The 24,979-nt window shown below is 47.0% G+C and overlaps 41 non-coding genes across 41 annotated transcripts; 3 read left to right on the plus strand and 38 right to left on the minus strand.

Moving 5' to 3' along the window:
- Nucleotides 1-203: 203 nt before the first annotated feature.
- Nucleotides 204-275, minus strand: trnap-agg (transfer RNA proline (anticodon AGG)). The gene has a single exon. It is a non-coding gene; the product is annotated as a tRNA-Pro (tRNA).
- Nucleotides 276-828: 553 nt separating this feature from the next.
- Nucleotides 829-900, minus strand: trnap-cgg (transfer RNA proline (anticodon CGG)). Its single transcript has one exon. It is a non-coding gene; the product is annotated as a tRNA-Pro (tRNA).
- Nucleotides 901-1,660: 760 nt separating this feature from the next.
- On the minus strand, nucleotides 1,661-1,732 carry trnaq-cug (transfer RNA glutamine (anticodon CUG)). Its single transcript has one exon. It is a non-coding gene; the product is annotated as a tRNA-Gln (tRNA).
- Nucleotides 1,733-1,827: 95 nt separating this feature from the next.
- On the minus strand, nucleotides 1,828-1,900 carry trnaf-gaa (transfer RNA phenylalanine (anticodon GAA)). Its single transcript has one exon. It is a non-coding gene; the product is annotated as a tRNA-Phe (tRNA).
- Nucleotides 1,901-1,973: 73 nt separating this feature from the next.
- trnai-aau (transfer RNA isoleucine (anticodon AAU)) lies at nucleotides 1,974-2,047 on the minus strand. Its single transcript has one exon. It is a non-coding gene; the product is annotated as a tRNA-Ile (tRNA).
- A 157-nt stretch (nucleotides 2,048-2,204) lies between these two features.
- On the plus strand, nucleotides 2,205-2,277 carry trnaa-agc (transfer RNA alanine (anticodon AGC)). Its single transcript has one exon. It is a non-coding gene; the product is annotated as a tRNA-Ala (tRNA).
- Nucleotides 2,278-3,528: 1,251 nt separating this feature from the next.
- Nucleotides 3,529-3,600, minus strand: trnap-agg (transfer RNA proline (anticodon AGG)). Its single transcript has one exon. It is a non-coding gene; the product is annotated as a tRNA-Pro (tRNA).
- A 553-nt stretch (nucleotides 3,601-4,153) lies between these two features.
- On the minus strand, nucleotides 4,154-4,225 carry trnap-cgg (transfer RNA proline (anticodon CGG)). Its single transcript has one exon. It is a non-coding gene; the product is annotated as a tRNA-Pro (tRNA).
- Nucleotides 4,226-4,985: 760 nt separating this feature from the next.
- trnaq-cug (transfer RNA glutamine (anticodon CUG)) lies at nucleotides 4,986-5,057 on the minus strand. Its single transcript has one exon. It is a non-coding gene; the product is annotated as a tRNA-Gln (tRNA).
- A 95-nt stretch (nucleotides 5,058-5,152) lies between these two features.
- On the minus strand, nucleotides 5,153-5,225 carry trnaf-gaa (transfer RNA phenylalanine (anticodon GAA)). Its single transcript has one exon. It is a non-coding gene; the product is annotated as a tRNA-Phe (tRNA).
- A 73-nt stretch (nucleotides 5,226-5,298) lies between these two features.
- trnai-aau (transfer RNA isoleucine (anticodon AAU)) lies at nucleotides 5,299-5,372 on the minus strand. The gene has a single exon. It is a non-coding gene; the product is annotated as a tRNA-Ile (tRNA).
- A 1,329-nt stretch (nucleotides 5,373-6,701) lies between these two features.
- On the minus strand, nucleotides 6,702-6,773 carry trnap-agg (transfer RNA proline (anticodon AGG)). The gene has a single exon. It is a non-coding gene; the product is annotated as a tRNA-Pro (tRNA).
- A 553-nt stretch (nucleotides 6,774-7,326) lies between these two features.
- trnap-cgg (transfer RNA proline (anticodon CGG)) lies at nucleotides 7,327-7,398 on the minus strand. The gene has a single exon. It is a non-coding gene; the product is annotated as a tRNA-Pro (tRNA).
- Nucleotides 7,399-8,158: 760 nt separating this feature from the next.
- Nucleotides 8,159-8,230, minus strand: trnaq-cug (transfer RNA glutamine (anticodon CUG)). Its single transcript has one exon. It is a non-coding gene; the product is annotated as a tRNA-Gln (tRNA).
- Nucleotides 8,231-8,325: 95 nt separating this feature from the next.
- On the minus strand, nucleotides 8,326-8,398 carry trnaf-gaa (transfer RNA phenylalanine (anticodon GAA)). Its single transcript has one exon. It is a non-coding gene; the product is annotated as a tRNA-Phe (tRNA).
- A 73-nt stretch (nucleotides 8,399-8,471) lies between these two features.
- trnai-aau (transfer RNA isoleucine (anticodon AAU)) lies at nucleotides 8,472-8,545 on the minus strand. Its single transcript has one exon. It is a non-coding gene; the product is annotated as a tRNA-Ile (tRNA).
- A 1,329-nt stretch (nucleotides 8,546-9,874) lies between these two features.
- trnap-agg (transfer RNA proline (anticodon AGG)) lies at nucleotides 9,875-9,946 on the minus strand. The gene has a single exon. It is a non-coding gene; the product is annotated as a tRNA-Pro (tRNA).
- A 553-nt stretch (nucleotides 9,947-10,499) lies between these two features.
- On the minus strand, nucleotides 10,500-10,571 carry trnap-cgg (transfer RNA proline (anticodon CGG)). The gene has a single exon. It is a non-coding gene; the product is annotated as a tRNA-Pro (tRNA).
- A 760-nt stretch (nucleotides 10,572-11,331) lies between these two features.
- Nucleotides 11,332-11,403, minus strand: trnaq-cug (transfer RNA glutamine (anticodon CUG)). The gene has a single exon. It is a non-coding gene; the product is annotated as a tRNA-Gln (tRNA).
- A 95-nt stretch (nucleotides 11,404-11,498) lies between these two features.
- Nucleotides 11,499-11,571, minus strand: trnaf-gaa (transfer RNA phenylalanine (anticodon GAA)). The gene has a single exon. It is a non-coding gene; the product is annotated as a tRNA-Phe (tRNA).
- A 73-nt stretch (nucleotides 11,572-11,644) lies between these two features.
- Nucleotides 11,645-11,718, minus strand: trnai-aau (transfer RNA isoleucine (anticodon AAU)). Its single transcript has one exon. It is a non-coding gene; the product is annotated as a tRNA-Ile (tRNA).
- Nucleotides 11,719-11,875: 157 nt separating this feature from the next.
- trnaa-agc (transfer RNA alanine (anticodon AGC)) lies at nucleotides 11,876-11,948 on the plus strand. Its single transcript has one exon. It is a non-coding gene; the product is annotated as a tRNA-Ala (tRNA).
- Nucleotides 11,949-13,199: 1,251 nt separating this feature from the next.
- trnap-agg (transfer RNA proline (anticodon AGG)) lies at nucleotides 13,200-13,271 on the minus strand. The gene has a single exon. It is a non-coding gene; the product is annotated as a tRNA-Pro (tRNA).
- Nucleotides 13,272-13,816: 545 nt separating this feature from the next.
- On the minus strand, nucleotides 13,817-13,888 carry trnap-cgg (transfer RNA proline (anticodon CGG)). The gene has a single exon. It is a non-coding gene; the product is annotated as a tRNA-Pro (tRNA).
- Nucleotides 13,889-14,648: 760 nt separating this feature from the next.
- Nucleotides 14,649-14,720, minus strand: trnaq-cug (transfer RNA glutamine (anticodon CUG)). Its single transcript has one exon. It is a non-coding gene; the product is annotated as a tRNA-Gln (tRNA).
- Nucleotides 14,721-14,815: 95 nt separating this feature from the next.
- On the minus strand, nucleotides 14,816-14,888 carry trnaf-gaa (transfer RNA phenylalanine (anticodon GAA)). Its single transcript has one exon. It is a non-coding gene; the product is annotated as a tRNA-Phe (tRNA).
- Nucleotides 14,889-14,961: 73 nt separating this feature from the next.
- On the minus strand, nucleotides 14,962-15,035 carry trnai-aau (transfer RNA isoleucine (anticodon AAU)). Its single transcript has one exon. It is a non-coding gene; the product is annotated as a tRNA-Ile (tRNA).
- Nucleotides 15,036-15,192: 157 nt separating this feature from the next.
- trnaa-agc (transfer RNA alanine (anticodon AGC)) lies at nucleotides 15,193-15,265 on the plus strand. Its single transcript has one exon. It is a non-coding gene; the product is annotated as a tRNA-Ala (tRNA).
- Nucleotides 15,266-16,516: 1,251 nt separating this feature from the next.
- On the minus strand, nucleotides 16,517-16,588 carry trnap-agg (transfer RNA proline (anticodon AGG)). Its single transcript has one exon. It is a non-coding gene; the product is annotated as a tRNA-Pro (tRNA).
- A 553-nt stretch (nucleotides 16,589-17,141) lies between these two features.
- Nucleotides 17,142-17,213, minus strand: trnap-cgg (transfer RNA proline (anticodon CGG)). Its single transcript has one exon. It is a non-coding gene; the product is annotated as a tRNA-Pro (tRNA).
- A 760-nt stretch (nucleotides 17,214-17,973) lies between these two features.
- Nucleotides 17,974-18,045, minus strand: trnaq-cug (transfer RNA glutamine (anticodon CUG)). The gene has a single exon. It is a non-coding gene; the product is annotated as a tRNA-Gln (tRNA).
- A 95-nt stretch (nucleotides 18,046-18,140) lies between these two features.
- Nucleotides 18,141-18,213, minus strand: trnaf-gaa (transfer RNA phenylalanine (anticodon GAA)). The gene has a single exon. It is a non-coding gene; the product is annotated as a tRNA-Phe (tRNA).
- A 73-nt stretch (nucleotides 18,214-18,286) lies between these two features.
- Nucleotides 18,287-18,360, minus strand: trnai-aau (transfer RNA isoleucine (anticodon AAU)). The gene has a single exon. It is a non-coding gene; the product is annotated as a tRNA-Ile (tRNA).
- A 1,329-nt stretch (nucleotides 18,361-19,689) lies between these two features.
- On the minus strand, nucleotides 19,690-19,761 carry trnap-agg (transfer RNA proline (anticodon AGG)). Its single transcript has one exon. It is a non-coding gene; the product is annotated as a tRNA-Pro (tRNA).
- Nucleotides 19,762-20,314: 553 nt separating this feature from the next.
- On the minus strand, nucleotides 20,315-20,386 carry trnap-cgg (transfer RNA proline (anticodon CGG)). The gene has a single exon. It is a non-coding gene; the product is annotated as a tRNA-Pro (tRNA).
- Nucleotides 20,387-21,146: 760 nt separating this feature from the next.
- trnaq-cug (transfer RNA glutamine (anticodon CUG)) lies at nucleotides 21,147-21,218 on the minus strand. Its single transcript has one exon. It is a non-coding gene; the product is annotated as a tRNA-Gln (tRNA).
- Nucleotides 21,219-21,313: 95 nt separating this feature from the next.
- trnaf-gaa (transfer RNA phenylalanine (anticodon GAA)) lies at nucleotides 21,314-21,386 on the minus strand. The gene has a single exon. It is a non-coding gene; the product is annotated as a tRNA-Phe (tRNA).
- A 73-nt stretch (nucleotides 21,387-21,459) lies between these two features.
- trnai-aau (transfer RNA isoleucine (anticodon AAU)) lies at nucleotides 21,460-21,533 on the minus strand. The gene has a single exon. It is a non-coding gene; the product is annotated as a tRNA-Ile (tRNA).
- Nucleotides 21,534-23,658: 2,125 nt separating this feature from the next.
- trnaq-cug (transfer RNA glutamine (anticodon CUG)) lies at nucleotides 23,659-23,730 on the minus strand. The gene has a single exon. It is a non-coding gene; the product is annotated as a tRNA-Gln (tRNA).
- Nucleotides 23,731-23,825: 95 nt separating this feature from the next.
- Nucleotides 23,826-23,898, minus strand: trnaf-gaa (transfer RNA phenylalanine (anticodon GAA)). The gene has a single exon. It is a non-coding gene; the product is annotated as a tRNA-Phe (tRNA).
- A 936-nt stretch (nucleotides 23,899-24,834) lies between these two features.
- On the minus strand, nucleotides 24,835-24,906 carry trnap-cgg (transfer RNA proline (anticodon CGG)). Its single transcript has one exon. It is a non-coding gene; the product is annotated as a tRNA-Pro (tRNA).
- Between the last annotated feature and the right edge of the window lie 73 nt (nucleotides 24,907-24,979).

A 24,979-nucleotide genomic window follows, 5' to 3' on the forward strand; every position in this document is an offset into this window, starting at 1 on the left:
CACCAATCAATGTCCATCTTTGTTGGCTTAGACAAAGACTGGGGCCATCAAGGAATCCCTCACCTAGAGGAACTGGCTGGCAGGCAGGTCCCAGGCCTTGTGTCACTGTTAAGAGAAAAAAGGGCTACCGTCGCCGTCTGTTAACGCCGCTGGGGTTTGTCATGGACATTTACGTCCTGCCTTTAAGCAACGAGTCTAAAGAAGGGCTCGTCCGGGATTTGAACCCGGGACCTCTCGCACCCTAAGCGAGAATCATACCCCTAGACCAACGAGCCAACCTGCCATCCTGCGCCACTGGACCTCCGCGATACGTATTTTCACCACTACGCAGCCGGCTTCCACAAGCCAAAGCGGTCACTTGGCTTCTGTAAGGGGATTAGCTCATCATGCGAGTGGTAGCGTGATAAATGCCGGCATTCTTCACGTGAGTGTGATTTGGTGCTCATTTCTTTGACGTGACTGACCGGGCCATCACAGTATGCGTGCACTCCCTGTGGTAGCGTTTGTGGCTCACACTTGCAGAAAAGGGCTTTGATAGGTCTTGCACATGTATTTTGCCAACTTGTCCTAGCCTCTGTCTTCAGTATGGCACCTGAACATACACACGAAAGTATCCCATATGTAATCTTTTTTCACAAAGCAAGACAGAGTACAAGCTTAACTTTTTGAGATCATTTAGTTACTAAACAAATTGGAATAAGCTTACATCAATGTTCATAATCCTTTTGTAATTCGATAGGTTTAAATGCACTTCTATGGTTGCTCTCAGACATCCCTATTCCGTACAGGTCACCACTGGAGCCTGGCTGCGGAAGAACATTGAAAGTCGGGCTCGTCCGGGATTTGAACCCGGGACCTCTCGCACCCGAAGCGAGAATCATACCCCTAGACCAACGAGCCGAGCGCTGCCGTCGGTCTTCCGTCTTCCACAACGTTGCCGCCAGCATCCACATGCAAAGCCGTAGTCAGTTGGACATGAGGGGAATTGGCTTGAACGGTAGAGCGCTCGCTTGATGTGAAAGACTCAGCCATCGCAGTACATGTGTGTTCCCAATAGGAGCTTTTGAGGCCCACCAGCTACAGAAAAGTTCTTCTCATTGGGTCCTGCTCATACATTTGGCCACAAAAAGCCAGCAGTTCTTCAGTTTGGCAGCTGAGCACACACATGAAAGTCTTCCATACGTATATTCACAAGCAGCTGGAGGTTTACATTCGAGGGGCATCTAGTTGCAATTTAGTATGGGAAACATTTTCTTTCAACGTCCATTTGTCTTCTCGTCATTTCTGGTAAGTTTATTATTACATTTTATTTTAAGATTGTAAACATGAGCTGTGTGTTTCCTTTGGCCTGTACACATGAGCCGTGTATTTCCTGTGGCCTGTTCTTTGGCCTAAGTGTAGATTTTTCGTTCATTTTAAGGTTTAATACATGCTTAATTTGTTTTGTTGAATTGTACTTGCATTTACTGAAATTTGACACCTTGTATACTGTTGGCCCAATGTGACTGTCAAAAGAATGAAGTGCTAAAGTGGCTTAAAATACCTCAGATTTAGCTTACAGTGCGAGCGCTCTGGTTGAAAAATGGAGGGGGGTAGTATTGGGGGGAACAAACACTGGCACACTGGACACGGTTTTGCTTGGAAAGCCAAACAGTCCCACAGGTCCCACCGAGACTTGAACTCGGGTCGCTGGATTCAGAGTCCAGAGTGCTAACCATTACACCATGGAACCCTAGTGTGGTTAGCGCCTGGCCCACTGGGTCACGGAGAAAAGGTCACTCCGTTTGGGTCATATTGGAAAAACAGCTCTCAGAAAGGGGCTTGCAATGCCGAAACCCGGGATCGAACCAGGGACCTTTAGATCTTCAGTCTAACGCTCTCCCAACTGAGCTATTTCGGCCAGACTGGCCTGTCCTGCAAGAATTTCCCTGAAAATTCACAACGAGCAGCAGAAAGCTGCAGAAAAGGTGTCTTGGCCAGTACGGGGATCGAACCCGCGACCTTGGCGTTATTAGCACCACGCTCTAACCAACTGAGCTAACCGGCCACTTGGCCTCATGATGTCCGGCCAAGGTTTGTGCTAGTGCTGTAGCATTAAGTGGCAAATCTGAAAACGGGCTCGTCCGGGATTTGAACCTCACGCACCCAAAGCGAAAATTGTACCCCTAGGCTAACAAGTCGAGCGCAGCAAACAGCTCCGGCAAGGGGAATTAGCTCAAATGGTAGAGCGCTCGCTTAGCATGCGAGAGGTAGCGGGATCGATGCCCGCATTCTCCATGTGAGCATGACCTGGCTTACCCTTTTTGCTGATTTAACAGACTGGCCCGTCGCAGTGTGTGTGCGCTCCCCATGGGAGCATCTGAGACTCGCACCAGCAGCAAAGGGCCTGTTGGGTCCAGCTCGCAAATTTGCAGCAAAAAGCCAACTTCTCCTGGTGTCGGTTTTCAGCATGGCAACTGAAAAACACAGGACAGTCTCCCATATGCAAATTTTGCCACAAGGCAACACAGAGCACAAACTTTTCCTCCGGAGAGCATTTAGTTGCCATTCAAATTGGAATAATTTGTCCAGAAGGTAATGGTTAGTTCTTTCTGCATTTCATTTTGAGATTGTTCACATGCGCTATGTTTTTCACTTTCCTTCCATTTAATTTCTTGAAATGTGTTTTCTCATTGTGGGCTAGTGTCAAAATGAGTACTTGTCAGTAATAGTATATGCTAAATGGTTAAAATTTACAACACACCTTTGCGTAAATGTTGATGTATTTTCTTAAATTTGCGTTCATGCCTAGCGGTCACCACAGTGGGCAGTTCTTCAAAAAGCCATGTCTTCAATTTGCATGATGGCAAAGTTGCACATCAACCGCTGCAGGGGACATTAGTGAAGAAATGCCAATGACACTAATGAAGAAGTATCAGAAATGCCAAGTGGCTCTGGAATATCACTCACCATTCACTCTATCCTAGGAGACTCTTGCAAATTAAAGCATGTTCACACATCATGTGACATCTAAGAAGCCATATAATGTTTTCATTTTCCAAGTATTGATTTTAGATTGAGAAAAAATTCTGATTAATCATCGGACACCAAATTGGACACCATGCATCCCTAGCTACATTTTAGTCTCATAGCTCCAGGCACCTCAGGGTACCTACTTAAGCCCAGTGGCCAGTATGGTGCACCTTTCCTGGCTAGGAGGGAGTAGTACAAATAGCGTGGTTGTTTTCCAGGGTTCTGGACACAACAAAGCAAAGGTAGCACAATCTGATAGCTAGCAGAAATCGACAGAATACCAGACTTCCAGAGTGTTCAACCTGGCGGCCTACACCAATCAATGTCCATCTTTGTTGGCTTAGACAAAGACTGGGGCCATCAAGGAATCCCTCACCTAGAGGAACTGGCTGGCAGGCAGGTCCCAGGCCTTGTGTCACTGTTAAGAGAAAAAAGGGCTACCGTCGCCGTCTGTTAACGCCGCTGGGGTTTGTCATGGACATTTACGTCCTGCCTTTAAGCAACGAGTCTAAAGACGGGCTCGTCCGGGATTTGAACCCGGGACCTCTCGCACCCTAAGCGAGAATCATACCCCTAGACCAACGAGCCAACCTGCCGTCCTGCTCCACTGGACCTCCGTGATACGTATTTTCACCACTACGCAGCCGGCTTCCACAAGCCAAAGCGGTCACTTGGCTTCTGTAAGGGGATTAGCTCATCATGCGAGTGGTAGCGTGATAAATGCCGGCATTCTTCACGTGAGTGTGATTTGGTGCTCATTTCTTTGACGTGACTGACCGGGCCATCACAGTATGCGTGCACTCCCTGTGGTAGCGTTTGTGGCTCACACTTGCAGAAAAGGGCTTTGATAGGTCTTGCACATGTATTTTGCCAACTTGTCCTAGCCTCTGTCTTCAGTATGGCACCTGAACATACACACGAAAGTATCCCATATGTAATCTTTTTTCACAAAGCAAGACAGAGTACAAGCTTAACTTTTTGAGATCATTTAGTTACTAAACAAATTGGAATAAGCTTACATCAACATTCATAATCCTTTTGTAATTCGATAGGTTTAAATGCACTTCTATGGTTGCTCTCAGACATCCCTATTCCGTACAGGTCACCACTGGAGCCTGGCTGCGGAAGAACATTGAAAGTCGGGCTCGTCCGGGATTTGAACCCGGGACCTCTCGCACCCGAAGCGAGAATCATACCCCTAGACCAACGAGCCGAGCGCTGCCGTCGGTCTTCCGTCTTCCACAACGTTGCCGCCAGCATCCACATGCAAAGCCGTAGTCAGTTGGACATGAGGGGAATTGGCTTGAACGGTAGAGCGCTCGCTTGATGTGAAAGACTCAGCCATCGCAGTACATGTGTGTTCCCAATAGGAGCTTTTGAGGCCCACCAGCTACAGAAAAGTTCTTCTCATTGGGTCCTGCTCATACATTTGGCCACAAAAAGCCAGCAGTTCTTCAGTTTGGCAGCTGAGCACACACATGAAAGTCTTCCATACGTATATTCACAAGCAGCTGGAGGTTTACATTCGAGGGGCATCTAGTTGCAATTTAGTATGGGAAACATTTTCTTTCAACGTCCATTTGTCTTCTCGTCATTTCTGGTAAGTTTATTATTACATTTTATTTTAAGATTGTAAACATGAGCTGTGTGTTTCCTTTGGCCTGTACACATGAGCCGTGTATTTCCTGTGGCCTGTTCTTTGGCCTAAGTGTAGATTTTTCGTTCATTTTAAGGTTTAATACATGCTTAATTTGTTTTGTTGAATTGTACTTGCATTTACTGAAATTTGACACCTTGTAAACTGTTGGCCCAATGTGACTGTCAAAAGAATGAAGTGCTAAAGTGGCTTAAAATACCTCAGATTTAGCTTACAGTGCGAGCGCTCTGGTTGAAAAATGGAGGGGGGTAGTATTGGGTGGAACAAACACTGGCACCCCGGACACGGTTTTGCTTGGAAAGCCAAACAGTCCCACAGGTCCCACCGAGACTTGAACTCGGGTCGCTGGATTCAGAGTCCAGAGTGCTAACCATTACACCATGGAACCCTAGTGTGGTTAGCGCCTGGCCCACTGGGTCACGGAGAAAAGGTCACTCCGTTTGGGTCATATAGGAAAAACAGCTCTCAGAAAGGGGCTTGCAATGCCGAAACCCGGGATCCAACCAGGGACCTTTAGATCTTCAGTCTAACGCTCTCCCAACTGAGCTATTTCGGCCAGACTGGCCTGTCCTGCAAGAATTTCCCTGAAAATTCACAACGAGCAGCAGAAAGCTGCAGAAAAGGTGTCTTGGCCAGTACGGGGATCGAACCCGCGACCTTGGCGTTATTAGCACCACGCTCTAACCAACTGAGCTAACCGGCCACTTGGCCTCATGCTGTCCGGCCAAGGTTTGTGCTAGTGCTGTAGCATTAAGTGGCAAATCTGAAAACGGGCTCATCCGGGATTTGAACCTCACGCACCCAAAGCAAAAATTGTACCCCTAGGCTAACAAGTCGAGCGCAGCAAACAGCTCCGACAAGGGCAATTAGCTCAAATGGTAGAGCGCTCGCTTAGCATGCGAGAGGTAGCGGGATCGATGCCTGCATTCTCCACGTGAGCATGAACTGGCGTACCCTTTTTGCTGATTTAACAGACTGGCCCGTCGCAGTGTGTGTGCGCTCCCCATGGGAGCATCTGAGACTCGCACCAGCAGCAAAGGGCCTGTTGGGTCCAGCTCGCAAATTTGCAGCAAAAAGCCAACTTCTCCTGGTGTCGGTTTTCAGCATGGCAACTGAAAAACACAGGACAGTCTCCCATATGCAAATTTTGCCACAAGGCAACACAGAGCACAAACTTTTCCTCCGGAGAGCATTTAGTTGCCATTCAAATTGGAATAATTTGTCCAGAAGGTAATGGTTAGTTCTTTCTGCATTTCATTTTGAGATTGTTCACATGAGCTATGTTTTTCACTTTCCTTCCATTTAATTTCTTGAAATGTGTTTTCTCATTGTGGGCTAGTGTCAAAATGAGTACTTGTCAGTAATAGTATATGCTAAATGGTTAAAATTTACAACACACCTTGGCGTAAATGTTGATGTATTTTCTTAAATTTGCGTTCATGCCTAGCGGTCACCGCAGTGGGCAGTTCTTCAAAAAGCCATGTCTTCAATTTGCATGATGGCAAAGTTGCACATAAGAAGCCATATAATGTTTTCATTTTCCAAGTATTGATTTTAGATTGAGAAAAAATTCTGATTAATCATCGGACACCAAATTGGACACCATGCATCCCTAGCTACATTTTAGTCTCATAGCTCCAGGCACCTCAGGGTACCTACTTAAGCCCAGTGGCCAGTATGGTGCACCTTTCCTGGCTAGGAGGGAGTAGTACAAATAGCGTGGTTGTTTTCCAGGGTTCTGGACACAACAAAGCGAAGGTAGCACAATCTGATAGCTAGCAGAAATCGACAGAATACCAGACTTCCAGAGTGTTCAACCTGGCAGCCTACACCAATCAATGTCTATCTTTGTTGGCTTAGACAAAGACTGGGGCCATCAAGGAATCCCTCACCTAGAGGAACTGGCTGGCAGGCAGGTCCCAGGCCTTGTGTCACTGTTAAGAGAAAAAAGGGCTACCGTCGCCGTCTGTTAACGCCGCTGGGGTTTGTCATGGACATTTACGTCCTGCCTTTAAGCAACGAGTCTAAAGACGGGCTCGTCCGGGATTTGAACCCGGGACCTCTCGCACCCTAAGCGAGAATCATACCCCTAGACCAACGAGCCAACCTGCCGTCCTGCGCCACTGGACCTCCGTGATACGTATTTTCACCACTACGCAGCCGGCTTCCACAAGCCAAAGCGGTCACTTGGCTTCTGTAAGGGGATTAGCTCATCATGCGAGTGGTAGCGTGATAAATGCCGGCATTCTTCACGTGAGTGTGATTTGGTGCTCATTTCTTTGACGTGACTGACCGGGCCATCACAGTATGCGTGCACTCCCTGTGGTAGCGTTTGTGGCTCACACTTGCAGAAAAGGGCTTTGATAGGTCTTGCACATGTATTTTGCCAACTTGTCCTAGCCTCTGTCTTCAGTATGGCACCTGAACATACACACGAAAGTATCCCATATGTAATCTTTTTTCACAAAGCAAGACAGAGTACAAGCTTAACTTTTTGAGATCATTTAGTTACTAAACAAATTGGAATAAGCTTACATCAACATTCATAATCCTTTTGTAATTCGATAGGTTTAAATGCACTTCTATGGTTGCTCTCAGACATCCCTATTCCGTACAGGTCACCACTGGAGCCTGGCTGCGGAAGAACATTGAAAGTCGGGCTCGTCCGGGATTTGAACCCGGGACCTCTCGCACCCGAAGCGAGAATCATACCCCTAGACCAACGAGCCGAGCGCTGCCGTCGGTCTTCCGTCTTCCACAACGTTGCCGCCAGCATCCACATGCAAAGCCGTAGTCAGTTGGACATGAGGGGAATTGGCTTGAACGGTAGAGCGCTCGCTTGATGTGAAAGACTCAGCCATCGCAGTACATGTGTGTTCCCAATAGGAGCTTTTGAGGCCCACCAGCTACAGAAAAGTTCTTCTCATTGGGTCCTGCTCATACATTTGGCCACAAAAAGCCAGCAGTTCTTCAGTTTGGCAGCTGAGCACACACATGAAAGTCTTCCATACGTATATTCACAAGCAGCTGGAGGTTTACATTCGAGGGGCATCTAGTTGCAATTTAGTATGGGAAACATTTTCTTTCAACGTCCATTTGTCTTCTCGTCATTTCTGGTAAGTTTATTATTACATTTTATTTTAAGATTGTAAACATGAGCTGTGTGTTTCCTTTGGCCTGTACACATGAGCCGTGTATTTCCTGTGGCCTGTTCTTTGGCCTAAGTGTAGATTTTTCGTTCATTTTAAGGTTTAATACATGCTTAATTTGTTTTGTTGAATTGTACTTGCATTTACTGAAATTTGACACCTTGTATACTGTTGGCCCAATGTGACTGTCAAAAGAATGAAGTGCTAAAGTGGCTTAAAATACCTCAGATTTAGCTTACAGTGTGAGCGCTCTGGTTGAAAAATGGAGGGGGGTAGTATTGGGTGGAACAAACACTGGCACCCCGGACACGGTTTTGCTTGGAAAGCCAAACAGTCCCACAGGTCCCACCGAGACTTGAACTCGGGTCGCTGGATTCAGAGTCCAGAGTGCTAACCATTACACCATGGAACCCTAGTGTGGTTAGCGCCTGGCCCACTGGGTCACGGAGAAAAGGTCACTCCGTTTGGGTCATATAGGAAAAACAGCTCTCAGAAAGGGGCTTGCAATGCCGAAACCCGGGATCCAACCAGGGACCTTTAGATCTTCAGTCTAACGCTCTCCCAACTGAGCTATTTCGGCCAGACTGGCCTGTCCTGCAAGAATTTCCCTGAAAATTCACAACGAGCAGCAGAAAGCTGCAGAAAAGGTGTCTTGGCCAGTACGGGGATCGAACCCGCGACCTTGGCGTTATTAGCACCACGCTCTAACCAACTGAGCTAACCGGCCACTTGGCCTCATGCTGTCCGGCCAAGGTTTGTGCTAGTGCTGTAGCATTAAGTGGCAAATCTGAAAACGGGCTCATCCGGGATTTGAACCTCACGCACCCAAAGCGAAAATTGTACCCCTAGGCTAACAAGTCGAGCGCAGCAAACAGCTCCGACAAGGGCAATTAGCTCAAATGGTAGAGCGCTCGCTTAGCATGTGAGAGGTAGCGGGATCGATGCCTGCATTCTCCACGTGAGCATGAACTGGCGTACCCTTTTTGCTGATTTAACAGACTGGCCCGTCGCAGTGTGTGTGCGCTCCCCATGGGAGCATCTGAGACTCGCACCAGCAGCAAAGGGCCTGTTGGGTCCAGCTCGCAAATTTGCAGCAAAAAGCCAACTTCTCCTGGTGTCGGTTTTCAGCATGGCAACTGAAAAACACAGGACAGTCTCCCATATGCAAATTTTGCCACAAGGCAACACAGAGCACAAACTTTTCCTCCGGAGAGCATTTAGTTGCCATTCAAATTGGAATAATTTGTCCAGAAGGTAATGGTTAGTTCTTTCTGCATTTCATTTTGAGATTGTTCACATGAGCTATGTTTTTCACTTTCCTTCCATTTAATTTCTTGAAATGTGTTTTCTCATTGTGGGCTAGTGTCAAAATGAGTACTTGTCAGTAATAGTATATGCTAAATGGTTAAAATTTACAACACACCTTGGCGTAAATGTTGATGTATTTTCTTAAATTTGCGTTCATGCCTAGCGGTCACCACAGTGGGCAGTTCTTCAAAAAGCCATGTCTTCAATTTGCATGATGGCAAAGTTGCACATAAGAAGCCATATAATGTTTTCATTTTCCAAGTATTGATTTTAGATTGAGAAAAAATTCTGATTAATCATCGGACACCAAATTGGACACCATGCATCCCTAGCTACATTTTAGTCTCATAGCTCCAGGCACCTCAGGGTACCTACTTAAGCCCAGTGGCCAGTATGGTGCACCTTTCCTGGCTAGGAGGGAGTAGTACAAATAGCGTGGTTGTTTTCCAGGGTTCTGGACACAACAAAGCGAAGGTAGCACAATCTGATAGCTAGCAGAAATCGACAGAATACCAGACTTCCAGAGTGTTCAACCTGGCGGCCTACACCAATCAATGTCCATCTTTGTTGGCTTAGTCAAAGACTGGGGCCATCAAGGAATCCCTCACCTAGAGGAACTGGCTGGCAGGCAGGTCCCAGGCCTTGTGTCACTGTTAAGAGAAAAAAGGGCTACCGTCGCCGTCTGTTAACGCCGCTGGGGTTTGTCATGGACATTTACGTCCTGCCTTTAAGCAACGAGTCTAAAGACGGGCTCGTCCGGGATTTGAACCCGGGACCTCTCGCACCCTAAGCGAGAATCATACCCCTAGACCAACGAGCCAACCTGCCGTCATGCTCCACTGGACCTCCGTGATACGTATTTTCACCACTACGCAGCCGGCTTCCACAAGCCAAAGCGGTCACTTGGCTTCTGTAAGGGGATTAGCTCATCATCCGAGTGGTAGCGTGATAAATGCCGGCATTCTTCACGTGAGTGTGATTTGGTGCTCATTTCTTTGACGTGACTGACCGGGCCATCACAGTATGCGTGCACTCCCTGTGGTAGCGTTTGTGGCTCACACTTGCAGAAAAGGGCTTTGATAGGTCTTGCACATGTATTTTGCCAACTTGTCCTAGCCTCTGTCTTCAGTATGGCACCTGAACATACACACGAAAGTATCCCATATGTAATCTTTTTTCACAAAGCAAGACAGAGTACAAGCTTAACTTTTTGAGATCATTTAGTTACTAAACAAATTGGAATAAGCTTACATCAACGTTCATAATCCTTTTGTAATTCGATAGGTTTAAATGCACTTCTATGGTTGCTCTCAGACATCCCTATTCCGTACAGGTCACCACTGGAGCCTGGCTGCGGAAGAACATTGAAAGTCGGGCTCGTCCGGGATTTGAACCCGGGACCTCTCGCACCCGAAGCGAGAATCATACCCCTAGACCAACGAGCCAAGCGCTGCCGTCGGTCTTCCGTCTTCCACAACGTTGCCGCCAGCATCCACATGCAAAGCCGTAGTCAGTTGGACATGAGGGGAATTGGCTTGAACGGTAGAGCGCTCGCTTGATGTGAAAGACTCAGCCATCGCAGTACATGTGTGTTCCCAATAGGAGCTTTTGAGGCCCACCAGCTACAGAAAAGTTCTTCTCATTGGGTCCTGCTCATACATTTGGCCACAAAAAGCCAGCAGTTCTTCAGTTTGGCAGCTGAGCACACACATGAAAGTCTTCCATACGTATATTCACAAGCAGCTGGAGGTTTACATTCGAGGGGCATCTAGTTGCAATTTAGTATGGGAAACATTTTCTTTCAACGTCCATTTGTCTTCTCGTCATTTCTGGTAAGTTTATTATTACATTTTATTTTAAGATTGTAAACATGAGCTGTGTGTTTCCTTTGGCCTGTACACATGAGCCGTGTATTTCCTGTGGCCTGTTCTTTGGCCTAAGTGTAGATTTTTCGTTCATTTTAAGGTTTAATACATGCTTAATTTGTTTTGTTGAATTGTACTTGCATTTACTGAAATTTGACACCTTGTATACTGTTGGCCCAATGTGACTGTCAAAAGAATGAAGTGCTAAAGTGGCTTAAAATACCTCAGATTTAGCTTACAGTGCGAGCGCTCTGGTTGAAAAATGGAGGGGGGTAGTATTGGGGGGAACAAACACTGGCACACTGGACACGGTTTTGCTTGGAAAGCCAAACAGTCCCACAGGTCCCACCGAGACTTGAACTCGGGTCGCTGGATTCAGAGTCCAGAGTGCTAACCATTACACCATGGAACCCTAGTGTGGTTAGCGCCTGGCCCACTGGGTCACGGAGAAAAGGTCACTCCGTTTGGGTCATATTGGAAAAACAGCTCTCAGAAAGGGGCTTGCAATGCCGAAACCCGGGATCGAACCAGGGACCTTTAGATCTTCAGTCTAACGCTCTCCCAACTGAGCTATTTCGGCCAGACTGGCCTGTCCTGCAAGAATTTCCCTGAAAATTCACAACGAGCAGCAGAAAGCTGCAGAAAAGGTGTCTTGGCCAGTACGGGGATCGAACCCGCGACCTTGGCGTTATTAGCACCACGCTCTAACCAACTGAGCTAACCGGCCACTTGGCCTCATGCTGTCCGGCCAAGGTTTGTGCTAGTGCTGTAGCATTAAGTGGCAAATCTGAAAACGGGCTCGTCCGGGATTTGAACCTCACGCACCCAAAGCGAAAATTGTACCCCTAGGCTAACAAGTCGAGCGCACCAAACAGCTCCGGCAAGGGGAATTAGCTCAAATGGTAGAGCGCTCGCTTAGCATGCGAGAGGTAGCGGGATCGATGCCCGCATTCTCCACGTGAGCATGACCTGGCGTACCCTTTTTGCTGATTTAACAGACTGGCCCGTCGCAGTGTGTGTGCGCTCCCCATGGGAGCATCTGAGACTCGCACCAGCAGCAAAGGGCCTGTTGGGTCCAGCTCGCAAATTTGCAGCAAAAAGCCAACTTCTCCTGGTGTCGGTTTTCAGCATGGCAACTGAAAAACACAGGACAGTCTCCCATATGCAAATTTTGCCACAAGGCAACACAGAGCACAAACTTTTCCTCCGGAGAGCATTTAGTTGCCATTCAAATTGGAATAATTTGTCCAGAAGGTAATGGTTAGTTCTTTCTGCATTTCATTTTGAGATTGTTCACATGAGCTATGTTTTTCACTTTCCTTCCATTTATTTTCTTGAAATGTGTTTTCTCATTGTGGGCTAGTGTCAAAATGAGTACTTGTCAGTAATAGTATATGCTAAATGGTTAAAATTTACAACACACCTTGGCATAAATGTTGATGTATTTTCTTAAATTTGCGTTCATGCCTAGCGGTCACCACAGTGGGCAGTTCTTCAAAAAGCCATGTCTTCAATTTGCATGATGGCAAAGTTGCACATCAACCGCTGCAGGAGACATTAGTGAAGAAATGCCAATGACACTAATGAAGAAGTATCAGAAATGCCAAGTGGCTCTGGAATATCACTCACCATTCACTCTATCCTAGGAGACTCTTGCAAATTAAAGCATGTTCACACATCATGTGACATCTAAGAAGCCATATAATGTTTTCATTTTCCAAGTATTGATTTTAGATTGAGAAAAAATTCTGATTAATCATCGGACACCAAATTGGACACCATGCATCCCTAGCTACATTTTAGTCTCATAGCTCCAGGCACCTCAGGGTACCTACTTAAGCCCAGTGGCCAGTATGGTGCACCTTTCCTGGCTAGGAGGGAGTAGTACAAATAGCGTGGTTGTTTTCCAGGGTTCTGGACACAACAAAGCGAAGGTAGCACAATCTGATAGCTAGCAGAAATCGACAGAATACCAGACTTCCAGAGTGTTCAACCTGGCGGCCTACACCAATCAATGTCCATCTTTGTTGGCTTAGACAAAGACTGGGGCCATCAAGGAATCCCTCACCTAGAGGAACTGGCTGGCAGGCAGGTCCCAGGCCTTGTGTCACTGTTAAGAGAAAAAAGGGCTACCGTCGCCGTCTGTTAACGCCGCTGGGGTTTGTCATGGACATTTACGTCCTGCCTTTAAGCAACGAGTGTAAAGACGGGCTCGTCCGGGATTTGAACCCGGGACCTCTCGCACCCTAAGCGAGAATCATACCCCTAGACCAACGAGCCGTCCTGCGACACTGGACCTCCGCGATATGTATTTTCACCACTACGCAGCCGGCTTCCACAAGCCAAAGCGGTCACTTGGCTTCTGTAAGGGGATTAGCTCATCATCCGAGTGGTAGCGTGATAAATGCCGGCATTCTTCACGTGAGTGTGATTTGGTGCTCATTTCTTTGACGTGACTGACCGGGCCATCACAGTATGCGTGCACTCCCTGTGGTAGCGTTTGTGGCTCACACTTGCAGAAAAGGGCTTTGATAGGTCTTGCACATGTATTTTGCCAACTTGTCCTAGCCTCTGTCTTCAGTATGGCACCTGAACATACACACGAAAGTATCCCATATGTAATCTTTTTTCACAAAGCAAGACAGAGTACAAGCTTAACTTTTTGAGATCATTTAGTTACTAAACAAATTGGAATAAGCTTACATCAACGTTCTTAATCCTTTTGTAATTCGATAGGTTTAAATGCACTTCTATGGTTGCTCTCAGACATCCCTATTCCGTACAGGTCACCACTGGAGCCTGGCTGCGGAAGAACATTGAAAGTCGGGCTCGTCCGGGATTTGAACCCGGGACCTCTCGCACCCGAAGCGAGAATCATACCCCTAGACCAACGAGCCGAGCGCTGCCGTCGGTCTTCCGTCTTCCACAACGTTGCCGCCAGCATCCACATGCAAAGCCGTAGTCAGTTGGACATGAGGGGAATTGGCTTGAACGGTAGAGCGCTCGCTTGATGTGAAAGACTCAGCCATCGCAGTACATGTGTGTTCCCAATAGGAGCTTTTGAGGCCCACCAGCTACAGAAAAGTTCTTCTCATTGGGTCCTGCTCATACATTTGGCCACAAAAAGCCAGCAGTTCTTCAGTTTGGCAGCTGAGCACACACATGAAAGTCTTCCATACGTATATTCACAAGCAGCTGGAGGTTTACATTCGAGGGGCATCTAGTTGCAATTTAGTATGGGAAACATTTTCTTTCAACGTCCATTTGTCTTCTCGTCATTTCTGGTAAGTTTATTATTACATTTTATTTTAAGATTGTAAACATGAGCTGTGTGTTTCCTTTGGCCTGTACACATGAGCCGTGTATTTCCTGTGGCCTGTTCTTTGGCCTAAGTGTAGATTTTTCGTTCATTTTAAGGTTTAATACATGCTTAATTTGTTTTGTTGAATTGTACTTGCATTTACTGAAATTTGACACCTTGTATACTGTTGGCCCAATGTGACTGTCAAAAGAATGAAGTGCTAAAGTGGCTTAAAATACCTCAGATTTAGCTTACAGTGCGAGCGCTCTGGTTGAAAATTGGAGGGGGGTAGTATTGGGGGGAACAAACACTGGCACCCCGGACACGGTTTTGCTTGGAAAGCCAAACAGTCCCACAGGTCCCACCGAGACTTGAACTCGGGTCGCTGGATTCAGAGTCCAGAGTGCTAACCATTACACCATGGAACCCTAGTGTGGTTAGCGCCTGGCCCACTGGGTCACGGAGAAAAGGTCACTCCGTTTGGGTCATATAGGAAAAACAGCTCTCAGAAAGGGGCTTGCAATGCCGAAACCCGGGATCGAACCAGGGACCTTTAGATCTTCAGTCTAACGCTCTCCCAACTGAGCTATTTCGGCCAGACTGGCGTGTCCTGCAAGAATTTCCCTGAAAATTCACAACGAGCAGCAGAAAGCTGCAGAAAAGGTGTCTTGGCCAGTACGGGGATCGAACCCGCGACCTTGGCGTTATTAGCACCACGCTCTAACCAACTGAGCTAACCGGCCACTTGGCCTCATGATGTCCGGCCAAGGTTTGTGCTAGTGCTGTAGCATTAAGTGGCAAATCTGAAAACGGGCTCGTCCGGGATTTGAACCTCACGCACCCAAAGCGAAAATTGTACCCCTAGGCTAACAAGTCGAGCGCAGCAAACAGCTCCGGCAAGGGGAATTAGCTCAAATGGTAGAGCGCTCGCTTAGCATGCGAGAGGTAGCGGGATCGATGCCCGCATTCTCCACGTGAGCATGACCTGGCTTACCCTTTTTGCTGATTTAACAGACTGGCCCGTCGCAGTGTGTGTGCGCTCCCCATGGGAGCATCTGAGACTCGCACCAGCAGCAAAGGGCCTGTTGGGTCCAGCTCGCAAATTTGCAGCAAAAAGCCAACTTCTCCTGGTGTCGGTTTTCAGCATGGCAACTGAAAAACACAGGACAGTCTCCCATATGCAAATTTTGCCACAAGGCAACACAGAGCACAAACTTTTCCTCCGGAGAGCATTTAGTTGCCATTCAAATTGGAATAATTTGTCCAGAAGGTAATGGTTAGTTCTTTCTGCATTTCATTTTGAGATTGTTCACATGCGCTATGTTTTTCACTTTCCTTCCATTTAATTTCTTGAAATGTGTTTTCTCATTGTGGGCTAGTGTCAAAATGAGTACTTGTCAGTAATAGTATATGCTAAATGGTTAAAATTTACAACACACCTTGGCGTAAATGTTGATGTATTTTCTTAAATTTGCGTTCATGCCTAGCGGTCACCACAGTGGGCAGTTCTTCAAAAAGCCATGTCTTCAATTTGCATGATGGCAAAGTTGCACATCAACCGCTGCAGGGGACATTAGTGAAGAAATGCCAATGACACTAATGAAGAAGTATCAGAAATGCCAAGTGGCTCTGGAATATCACTCACCATTCACTCTATCCTAGGAGACTCTTGCAAATTAAAGCATGTTCACACATCATGTGACATCTAAGAAGCCATATAATGTTTTCATTTTCCAAGTATTGATTTTAGATTGAGAAAAAATTCTGATTAATCATCGGACACCAAATTGGACACCATGCATCCCTAGCTACATTTTAGTCTCATAGCTCCAGGCACCTCAGGGTACCTACTTAAGCCCAGTGGCCAGTATGGTGCACCTTTCCTGGCTAGGAGGGAGTAGTACAAATAGCGTGGTTGTTTTCCAGGGTTCTGGACACAACAAAGCAAAGGTAGCACAATCTGATAGCTAGCAGAAATCGACAGAATACCAGACTTCCAGAGTGTTCAACCTGGCGGCCTACACCAATCAATGTCCATCTTTGTTGGCTTAGACAAAGACTGGGGCCATCAAGGAATCCCTCACCTAGAGGAACTGGCTGGCAGGCAGGTCCCAGGCCTTGTGTCACTGTTAAGAGAAAAAAGGGCTACCGTCGCCGTCTGTTAACGCCGCTGGGGTTTGTCATGGACATTTACGTCCTGCCTTTAAGCAACGAGTCTAAAGACGGGCTCGTCCGGGATTTGAACCCGGGACCTCTCGCACCCTAAGCGAGAATCATACCCCTAGACCAACGAGCCAACCTGCCGTCCTGCTCCACTGGACCTCCGTGATACGTATTTTCACCACTACGCAGCCGGCTTCCACAAGCCAAAGCGGTCACTTGGCTTCTGTAAGGGGATTAGCTCATCATGCGAGTGGTAGCGTGATAAATGCCGGCATTCTTCACGTGAGTGTGATTTGGTGCTCATTTCTTTGACGTGACTGACCGGGCCATCACAGTATGCGTGCACTCCCTGTGATAGTGTTTGTGGCTCACACTTGCAGAAAAGGGCTTTGATAGGTCTTGCACATGTATTTTGCCAACTTGTCCTAGCCTCTGTCTTCAGTATGGCACCTGAACATACACACGAAAGTATCCCATATGTAATCTTTTTTCACAAAGCAAGACAGAGTACAAGCTTAACTTTTTGAGATCATTTAGTTACTAAACAAATTGGAATAAGCTTACATCAACATTCATAATCCTTTTGTAATTCGATAGGTTTAAATGCACTTCTATGGTTGCTCTCAGACATCCCTATTCCGTACAGGTCACCACTGGAGCCTGGCTGCGGAAGAACATTGAAAGTCGGGCTCGTCCGGGATTTGAACCCGGGACCTCTCGCACCCGAAGCGAGAATCATACCCCTAGACCAACGAGCCGAGCGCTGCCGTCGGTCTTCCGTCTTCCACAACGTTGCCGCCAGCATCCACATGCAAAGCCGTAGTCAGTTGGACATGAGGGGAATTGGCTTGAACGGTAGAGCGCTCGCTTGATGTGAAAGACTCAGCCATCGCAGTACATGTGTGTTCCCAATAGGAGCTTTTGAGGCCCACCAGCTACAGAAAAGTTCTTCTCATTGGGTCCTGCTCATACATTTGGCCACAAAAAGCCAGCAGTTCTTCAGTTTGGCAGCTGAGCACACACATGAAAGTCTTCCATACGTATATTCACAAGCAGCTGGAGGTTTACATTCGAGGGGCATCTAGTTGCAATTTAGTATGGGAAACATTTTCTTTCAACGTCCATTTGTCTTCTCGTCATTTCTGGTAAGTTTATTATTACATTTTATTTTAAGATTGTAAACATGAGCTGTGTGTTTCCTTTGGCCTGTACACATGAGCCGTGTATTTCCTGTGGCCTGTTCTTTGGCCTAAGTGTAGATTTTTCGTTCATTTTAAGGTTTAATACATGCTTAATTTGTTTTGTTGAATTGTACTTGCATTTACTGAAATTTGACACCTTGTATACTGTTGGCCCAATGTGACTGTCAAAAGAATGAAGTGCTAAAGTGGCTTAAAATACCTCAGATTTAGCTTACAGTGCGAGCGCTCTGGTTGAAAAATGGAGGGGGGTAGTATTGGGTGGAACAAACACTGGCACCCCGGACACGGTTTTGCTTGGAAAGCCAAACAGTCCCACAGGTCCCACCGAGACTTGAACTCGGGTCGCTGGATTCAGAGTCCAGAGTGCTAACCATTACACCATGGAACCCTAGTGTGGTTAGCGCCTGGCCCACTGGGTCACGGAGAAAAGGTCACTCCGTTTGGGTCATATAGGAAAAACAGCTCTCAGAAAGGGGCTTGCAATGCCGAAACCCGGGATCCAACCAGGGACCTTTAGATCTTCAGTCTAACGCTCTCCCAACTGAGCTATTTCGGCCAGACTGGCCTGTCCTGCAAGAATTTCCCTGAAAATTCACAACGAGCAGCAGAAAGCTGCAGAAAAGGTGTCTTGGCCAGTACGGGGATCGAACCCGCGACCTTGGCGTTATTAGCACCACGCTCTAACCAACTGAGCTAACCGGCCACTTGGCCTCATGCTGTCCGGCCAAGGTTTGTGCTAGTGCTGTAGCATTAAGTGGCAAATCTGAAAACGGGCTCATCCGGGATTTGAACCTCACGCACCCAAAGCAAAAATTGTACCCCTAGGCTAACAAGTCGAGCGCAGCAAACAGCTCCGACAAGGGCAATTAGCTCAAATGGTAGAGCGCTCGCTTAGCATGCGAGAGGTAGCGGGATCGATGCCTGCATTCTCCACGTGAGCATGAACTGGCGTACCCTTTTTGCTGATTTAACAGACTGGCCCGTCGCAGTGTGTGTGCGCTCCCCATGGGAGCATCTGAGACTCGCACCAGCAGCAAAGGGCCTGTTGGGTCCAGCTCGCAAATTTGCAGCAAAAAGCCAACTTCTCCTGGTGTCGGTTTTCAGCATGGCAACTGAAAAACACAGGACAGTCTCCCATATGCAAATTTTGCCACAAGGCAACACAGAGCACAAACTTTTCCTCCGGAGAGCATTTAGTTGCCATTCAAATTGGAATAATTTGTCCAGAAGGTAATGGTTAGTTCTTTCTGCATTTCATTTTGAGATTGTTCACATGAGCTATGTTTTTCACTTTCCTTCCATTTAATTTCTTGAAATGTGTTTTCTCATTGTGGGCTAGTGTCAAAATGAGTACTTGTCAGTAATAGTATATGCTAAATGGTTAAAATTTACAACACACCTTGGCGTAAATGTTGATGTATTTTCTTAAATTTGCGTTCATGCCTAGCGGTCACCACAGTGGGCAGTTCTTCAAAAAGCCATGTCTTCAATTTGCATGATGGCAAAGTTGCACATAAGAAGCCATATAATGTTTTCATTTTCCAAGTATTGATTTTAGATTGAGAAAAAATTCTGATTAATCATCGGACACCAAATTGGACACCATGCATCCCTAGCTACATTTTAGTTTCATAGCTCCAGGCACCTCAGGGTACCTACTTAAGCCCAGTGGCCAGTATGGTGCACCTTTCCTGGCTAGGAGGGAGTAGTACAAATAGCGTGGTTGTTTTCCAGGGTTCTGGACACAACAAAGCGAAGGTAGCACAATCTGATAGCTAGCAGAAATCGACAGAATACCAGACTTCCAGAGTGTTCAACCTGGCAGCCTACACCAATCAATGTCTATCTTTGTTGGCTTAGACAAAGACTGGGGCCATCAAGGAATCCCTCACCTAGAGGAACTGGCTGGCAGGCAGGTCCCAGGCCTTGTGTCACTGTTAAGAGAAAAAAGGGCTACCGTCGCCGTCTGTTAACGCCGCTGGGGTTTGTCATGGACATTTACGTCCTGCCTTTAAGCAACGAGTCTAAAGACGGGCTCGTCCGGGATTTGAACCCGGGACCTCTCGCACCCTAAGCGAGAATCATACCCCTAGACCAACGAGCCAACCTGCCGTCCTGCGCCACTGGACCTCCGTGATACGTATTTTCACCACTACGCAGCCGGCTTCCACAAGCCAAAGCGGTCACTTGGCTTCTGTAAGGGGATTAGCTCATCATGCGAGTGGTAGCGTGATAAATGCCGGCATTCTTCACGTGAGTGTGATTTGGTGCTCATTTCTTTGACGTGACTGACCGGGCCATCACAGTATGCGTGCACTCCCTGTGGTAGCGTTTGTGGCTCACACTTGCAGAAAAGGGCTTTGATAGGTCTTGCACATGTATTTTGCCAACTTGTCCTAGCCTCTGTCTTCAGTATGGCACCTGAACATACACACGAAAGTATCCCATATGTAATCTTTTTTCACAAAGCAAGACAGAGTACAAGCTTAACTTTTTGAGATCATTTAGTTACTAAACAAATTGGAATAAGCTTACATCAACATTCATAATCCTTTTGTAATTCGATAGGTTTAAATGCACTTCTATGGTTGCTCTCAGACATCCCTATTCCGTACAGGTCACCACTGGAGCCTGGCTGCGGAAGAACATTGAAAGTCGGGCTCGTCCGGGATTTGAACCCGGGACCTCTCGCACCCGAAGCGAGAATCATACCCCTAGACCAACGAGCCGAGCGCTGCCGTCGGTCTTCCGTCTTCCACAACGTTGCCGCCAGCATCCACATGCAAAGCCGTAGTCAGTTGGACATGAGGGGAATTGGCTTGAACGGTAGAGCGCTCGCTTGATGTGAAAGACTCAGCCATCGCAGTACATGTGTGTTCCCAATAGGAGCTTTTGAGGCCCACCAGCTACAGAAAAGTTCTTCTCATTGGGTCCTGCTCATACATTTGGCCACAAAAAGCCAGCAGTTCTTCAGTTTGGCAGCTGAGCACACACATGAAAGTCTTCCATACGTATATTCACAAGCAGCTGGAGGTTTACATTCGAGGGGCATCTAGTTGCAATTTAGTATGGGAAACATTTTCTTTCAACGTCCATTTGTCTTCTCGTCATTTCTGGTAAGTTTATTATTACATTTTATTTTAAGATTGTAAACATGAGCTGTGTGTTTCCTTTGGCCTGTACACATGAGCCGTGTATTTCCTGTGGCCTGTTCTTTGGCCTAAGTGTAGATTTTTCGTTCATTTTAAGGTTTAATACATGCTTAATTTGTTTTGTTGAATTGTACTTGCATTTACTGAAATTTGACACCTTGTATACTGTTGGCCCAATGTGACTGTCAAAAGAATGAAGTGCTAAAGTGGCTTAAAATACCTCAGATTTAGCTTACAGTGTGAGCGCTCTGGTTGAAAAATGGAGGGGGGTAGTATTGGGTGGAACAAACACTGGCACCCCGGACACGGTTTTGCTTGGAAAGCCAAACAGTCCCACAGGTCCCACCGAGACTTGAACTCGGGTCGCTGGATTCAGAGTCCAAAGTGCTAACCATTACACCATGGAACCCTAGTGTGGTTAGCGCCTGGCCCACTGGGTCACGGAGAAAAGGTCACTCCGTTTGGGTCATATAGGAAAAACAGCTCTCAGAAAGGGGCTTGCAATGCCGAAACCCGGGATCCAACCAGGGACCTTTAGATCTTCAGTCTAACGCTCTCCCAACTGAGCTATTTCGGCCAGACTGGCCTGTCCTGCAAGAATTTCCCTGAAAATTCACAACGAGCAGCAGAAAGCTGCAGAAAAGGTGTCTTGGCCAGTACGGGGATCGAACCCGCGACCTTGGCGTTATTAGCACCACGCTCTAACCAACTGAGCTAACCGGCCACTTGGCCTCATGCTGTCCGGCCAAGGTTTGTGCTAGTGCTGTAGCATTAAGTGGCAAATCTGAAAACGGGCTCATCCGGGATTTGAACCTCACGCACCCAAAGCGAAAATTGTACCCCTAGGCTAACAAGTCGAGCGCAGCAAACAGCTCCGACAAGGGCAATTAGCTCAAATGGTAGAGCGCTCGCTTAGCATGCGAGAGGTAGCGGGATCGATGCCTGCATTCTCCACGTGAGCATGAACTGGCGTACCCTTTTTGCTGATTTAACAGACTGGCCCGTCGCAGTGTGTGTGCGCTCCCCATGGGAGCATCTGAGACTCGCACCAGCAGCAAAGGGCCTGTTGGGTCCAGCTCGCAAATTTGCAGCAAAAAGCCAACTTCTCCTGGTGTCGGTTTTCAGCATGGCAACTGAAAAACACAGGACAGTCTCCCATATGCAAATTTTGCCACAAGGCAACACAGAGCACAAACTTTTCCTCCGGAGAGCATTTAGTTGCCATTCAAATTGGAATAATTTGTCCAGAAGGTAATGGTTAGTTCTTTCTGCATTTCATTTTGAGATTGTTCACATGAGCTATGTTTTTCACTTTCCTTCCATTTAATTTCTTGAAATGTGTTTTCTCATTGTGGGCTAGTGTCAAAATGAGTACTTGTCAGTAATAGTATATGCTAAATGGTTAAAATTTACAACACACCTTGGCGTAAATGTTGATGTATTTTCTTAAATTTGCGTTCATGCCTAGCGGTCACCACAGTGGGCAGTTCTTCAAAAAGCCATGTCTTCAATTTGCATGATGGCAAAGTTGCACATAAGAAGCCATATAATGTTTTCATTTTCCAAGTATTGATTTTAGATTGAGAAAAAATTCTGATTAATCATCGGACACCAAATTGGACACCATGCATCCCTAGCTACATTTTAGTCTCATAGCTCCAGGCACCTCAGGGTACCTACTTAAGCCCAGTGGCCAGTATGGTGCACCTTTCCTGGCTAGGAGGGAGTAGTACAAATAGCGTGGTTGTTTTTTTGCCAACTTGTCCTAGCCTCTGTCTTCAGTATGGCACCTGAACATACACACGAAAGTATCCCATTGGTAATCTTTTTTCACAAAGCAAGACAGAGTACAAGCTTAACTTTTTGAGATCATTTAGTAACTAAACAAATTGGAATAAGCTTACATCAACGTTCATAATCCTTTTGTAATTCGATAGGTTTAAATGCACTTCTATGGTTGCTCTCAGACATCCCTATTCCGTACAGGTCACCACTGGAGCCTGGCTGCGGAAGAACATTGAAAGTCGGGCTCGTCCGGGATTTGAACCCGGGACCTCTCGCACCCGAAGCGAGAATCATACCCCTAGACCAACGTGTCGAGCGCTGCAGTCGGTCTTCCGTCTTCCACAACGTTGCCGCCAGCATCCACATGCAAAGCCGTAGTCAGTTGGACATGAGGGGAATTGGCTTGAACGGTAGAGCGCTCGCTTGATGTGAAAGACTCAGCCATCGCAGTACATGTGTGTTCCCAATAGGAGCTTTTGAGGCCCACCAGCTACAGAAAAGTTCTTCTCATTGGGTCCTGCTCATACATTTGGCCACAAAAAGCCAGCAGTTCCTCAGTTTGGCAGCTGAGCACACACATGAAAGTCTTCCATACGTATATTCACAAGCAGCTGGAGGTTTACATTCGAGGGGCATCTAGTTGCAATTTAGTATGGGAAACATTTTCTTTCAACGTCCATTTGTCTTCCCGTCATTTCTGGTAAGTTTATTATTACATTTTATTTTAAGATTGTAAACATGAGCTGTGTGTTTCCTTTGGCCTGTACACATGAGCCGTGTATTTCCTGTGGCCTGTTCTTTGGCCTAAGTGTAGATTTTTCGTTCATTTTAAGGTTTAATACATGCTTAATTTGTTTTGTTGAATTGTACTTGCATTTACTGAAATTTGACACCTTGTATACTGTTGGTCCAATGTGACTGTCAAAAGAATGAAGTGCTAAAGTGGCTTAAAATACCTCAGATTTAGCTTACAGTGCGAGCGCTCTGGTTGAAAAATGGAGGGGGGTAGTATTGGGGGGAACAAACACTGGCACCCCGGACACGGTTTTGCTTGGAAAGCCAAACAGTCCCACAGAGACTTGAACTCGGGTCGCTGGATTCAGAGTCCAGAGTGCTAACCATTACACCATGGAACCCTGCTGTGGTTAGCGCCTGGCCCACTGGGTCACGGAGAAAAGGTCACTCCGTTTGGGTCATATAGGAAAAACAGCTCTCAGAAAGGGGCTTGCAATGCCGAAACCCGGGATCGAACCAGGGACCTTTAGATCTTCAGTCTAACGCTCTCCCAACTGAGCTATTTCGGCCAGACGGGCCTTTCCTGCAAGAATTTCCCTGAAAATTCACAACGAGCAGCAGAAAGCGGCAGAAAAGGTGTCTTCGACAGAATACCAGACTTCCAGAGTGTTCAACCTGGCGGCCTACACCAATCATCTTTGTTGGCTTAGACAAAGACTGGGGCCATCAAGGAATCCCTCACCTAGAGGAACTGGCTGGCAGGCAGGTCCCAGGCCTTGTGTCACTGTTAAGAGAAAAAAGGGCTACCGTCGCCGTCTGTTAACGCCGCTGGGGTTTGTCATGGACATTTGCGTCCTGCCTTTAAGCAACGAGTCTAAAGACGGGCTCGTCTGGGATTTGAACCCAGGACCTCTCGCACCCTAAGCGAGATCGACCCCTAGACCAACGAGCCAAGCTGCCGTACTGCTCCACTGGACCGCCGCGATACATATTTTCACCACTACGCAGCCGGCTTCCACAAGCCAAAGCGGTCACTTGGCTTCTGTAAGGGGATTAGCTCATCATGCGAGTGGTAGCGTGATAAATGCCGGCATTCTTCACGTGAGTGTGATTTGGTGCTCATTTCTTTGACATGACTGACCGGGCCATCACAGTATGCGTGCACTCCCTGTGGTAGCGTTTGTGGCTCACACTTGCAGAAAAGGGCTTTGATAGGTCTTGCACATGTATTTTGCCAACTTGTCCTAGCCTCTGTCTTCAGTATGGCACCTGAACATACACACGAAAGTATCCCATATGTAATCTTTTTTCACAAAGCAAGACAGAGTACAAGCTTAACTTTTTGAGATCATTTAGTTACTAAACAAATTGGAATAAGCTTACATCAACGTTCATAATCCTTTTGGAATTCGATAGGTTTAAATGCACTTCTATGGTTGCTCTCAGACATCCCTTTTCCGTACAGGTCACCACTGGAGCCTGGCTGCGGAAGAACATTGAAAGTCGGGCTCGTCCGGGATTTGAACCCAGGACCTCTCGCACCCGAAGCGAGAATCATACCCCTAGACCAACGAGCAGAGCGCTGCAGTCGGTCTTCCGTCTCCCACAACGTTGCCGCCAGCATCCACATGCAAAGCCGTAGTCAGTTGG

The sequence above is a fragment of the Paramisgurnus dabryanus genome, chromosome 5 (genome assembly GCF_030506205.2).
Source record: "Paramisgurnus dabryanus chromosome 5, PD_genome_1.1, whole genome shotgun sequence".
Taxonomy (NCBI): Eukaryota; Metazoa; Chordata; class Actinopteri; order Cypriniformes; family Cobitidae; genus Paramisgurnus; species Paramisgurnus dabryanus.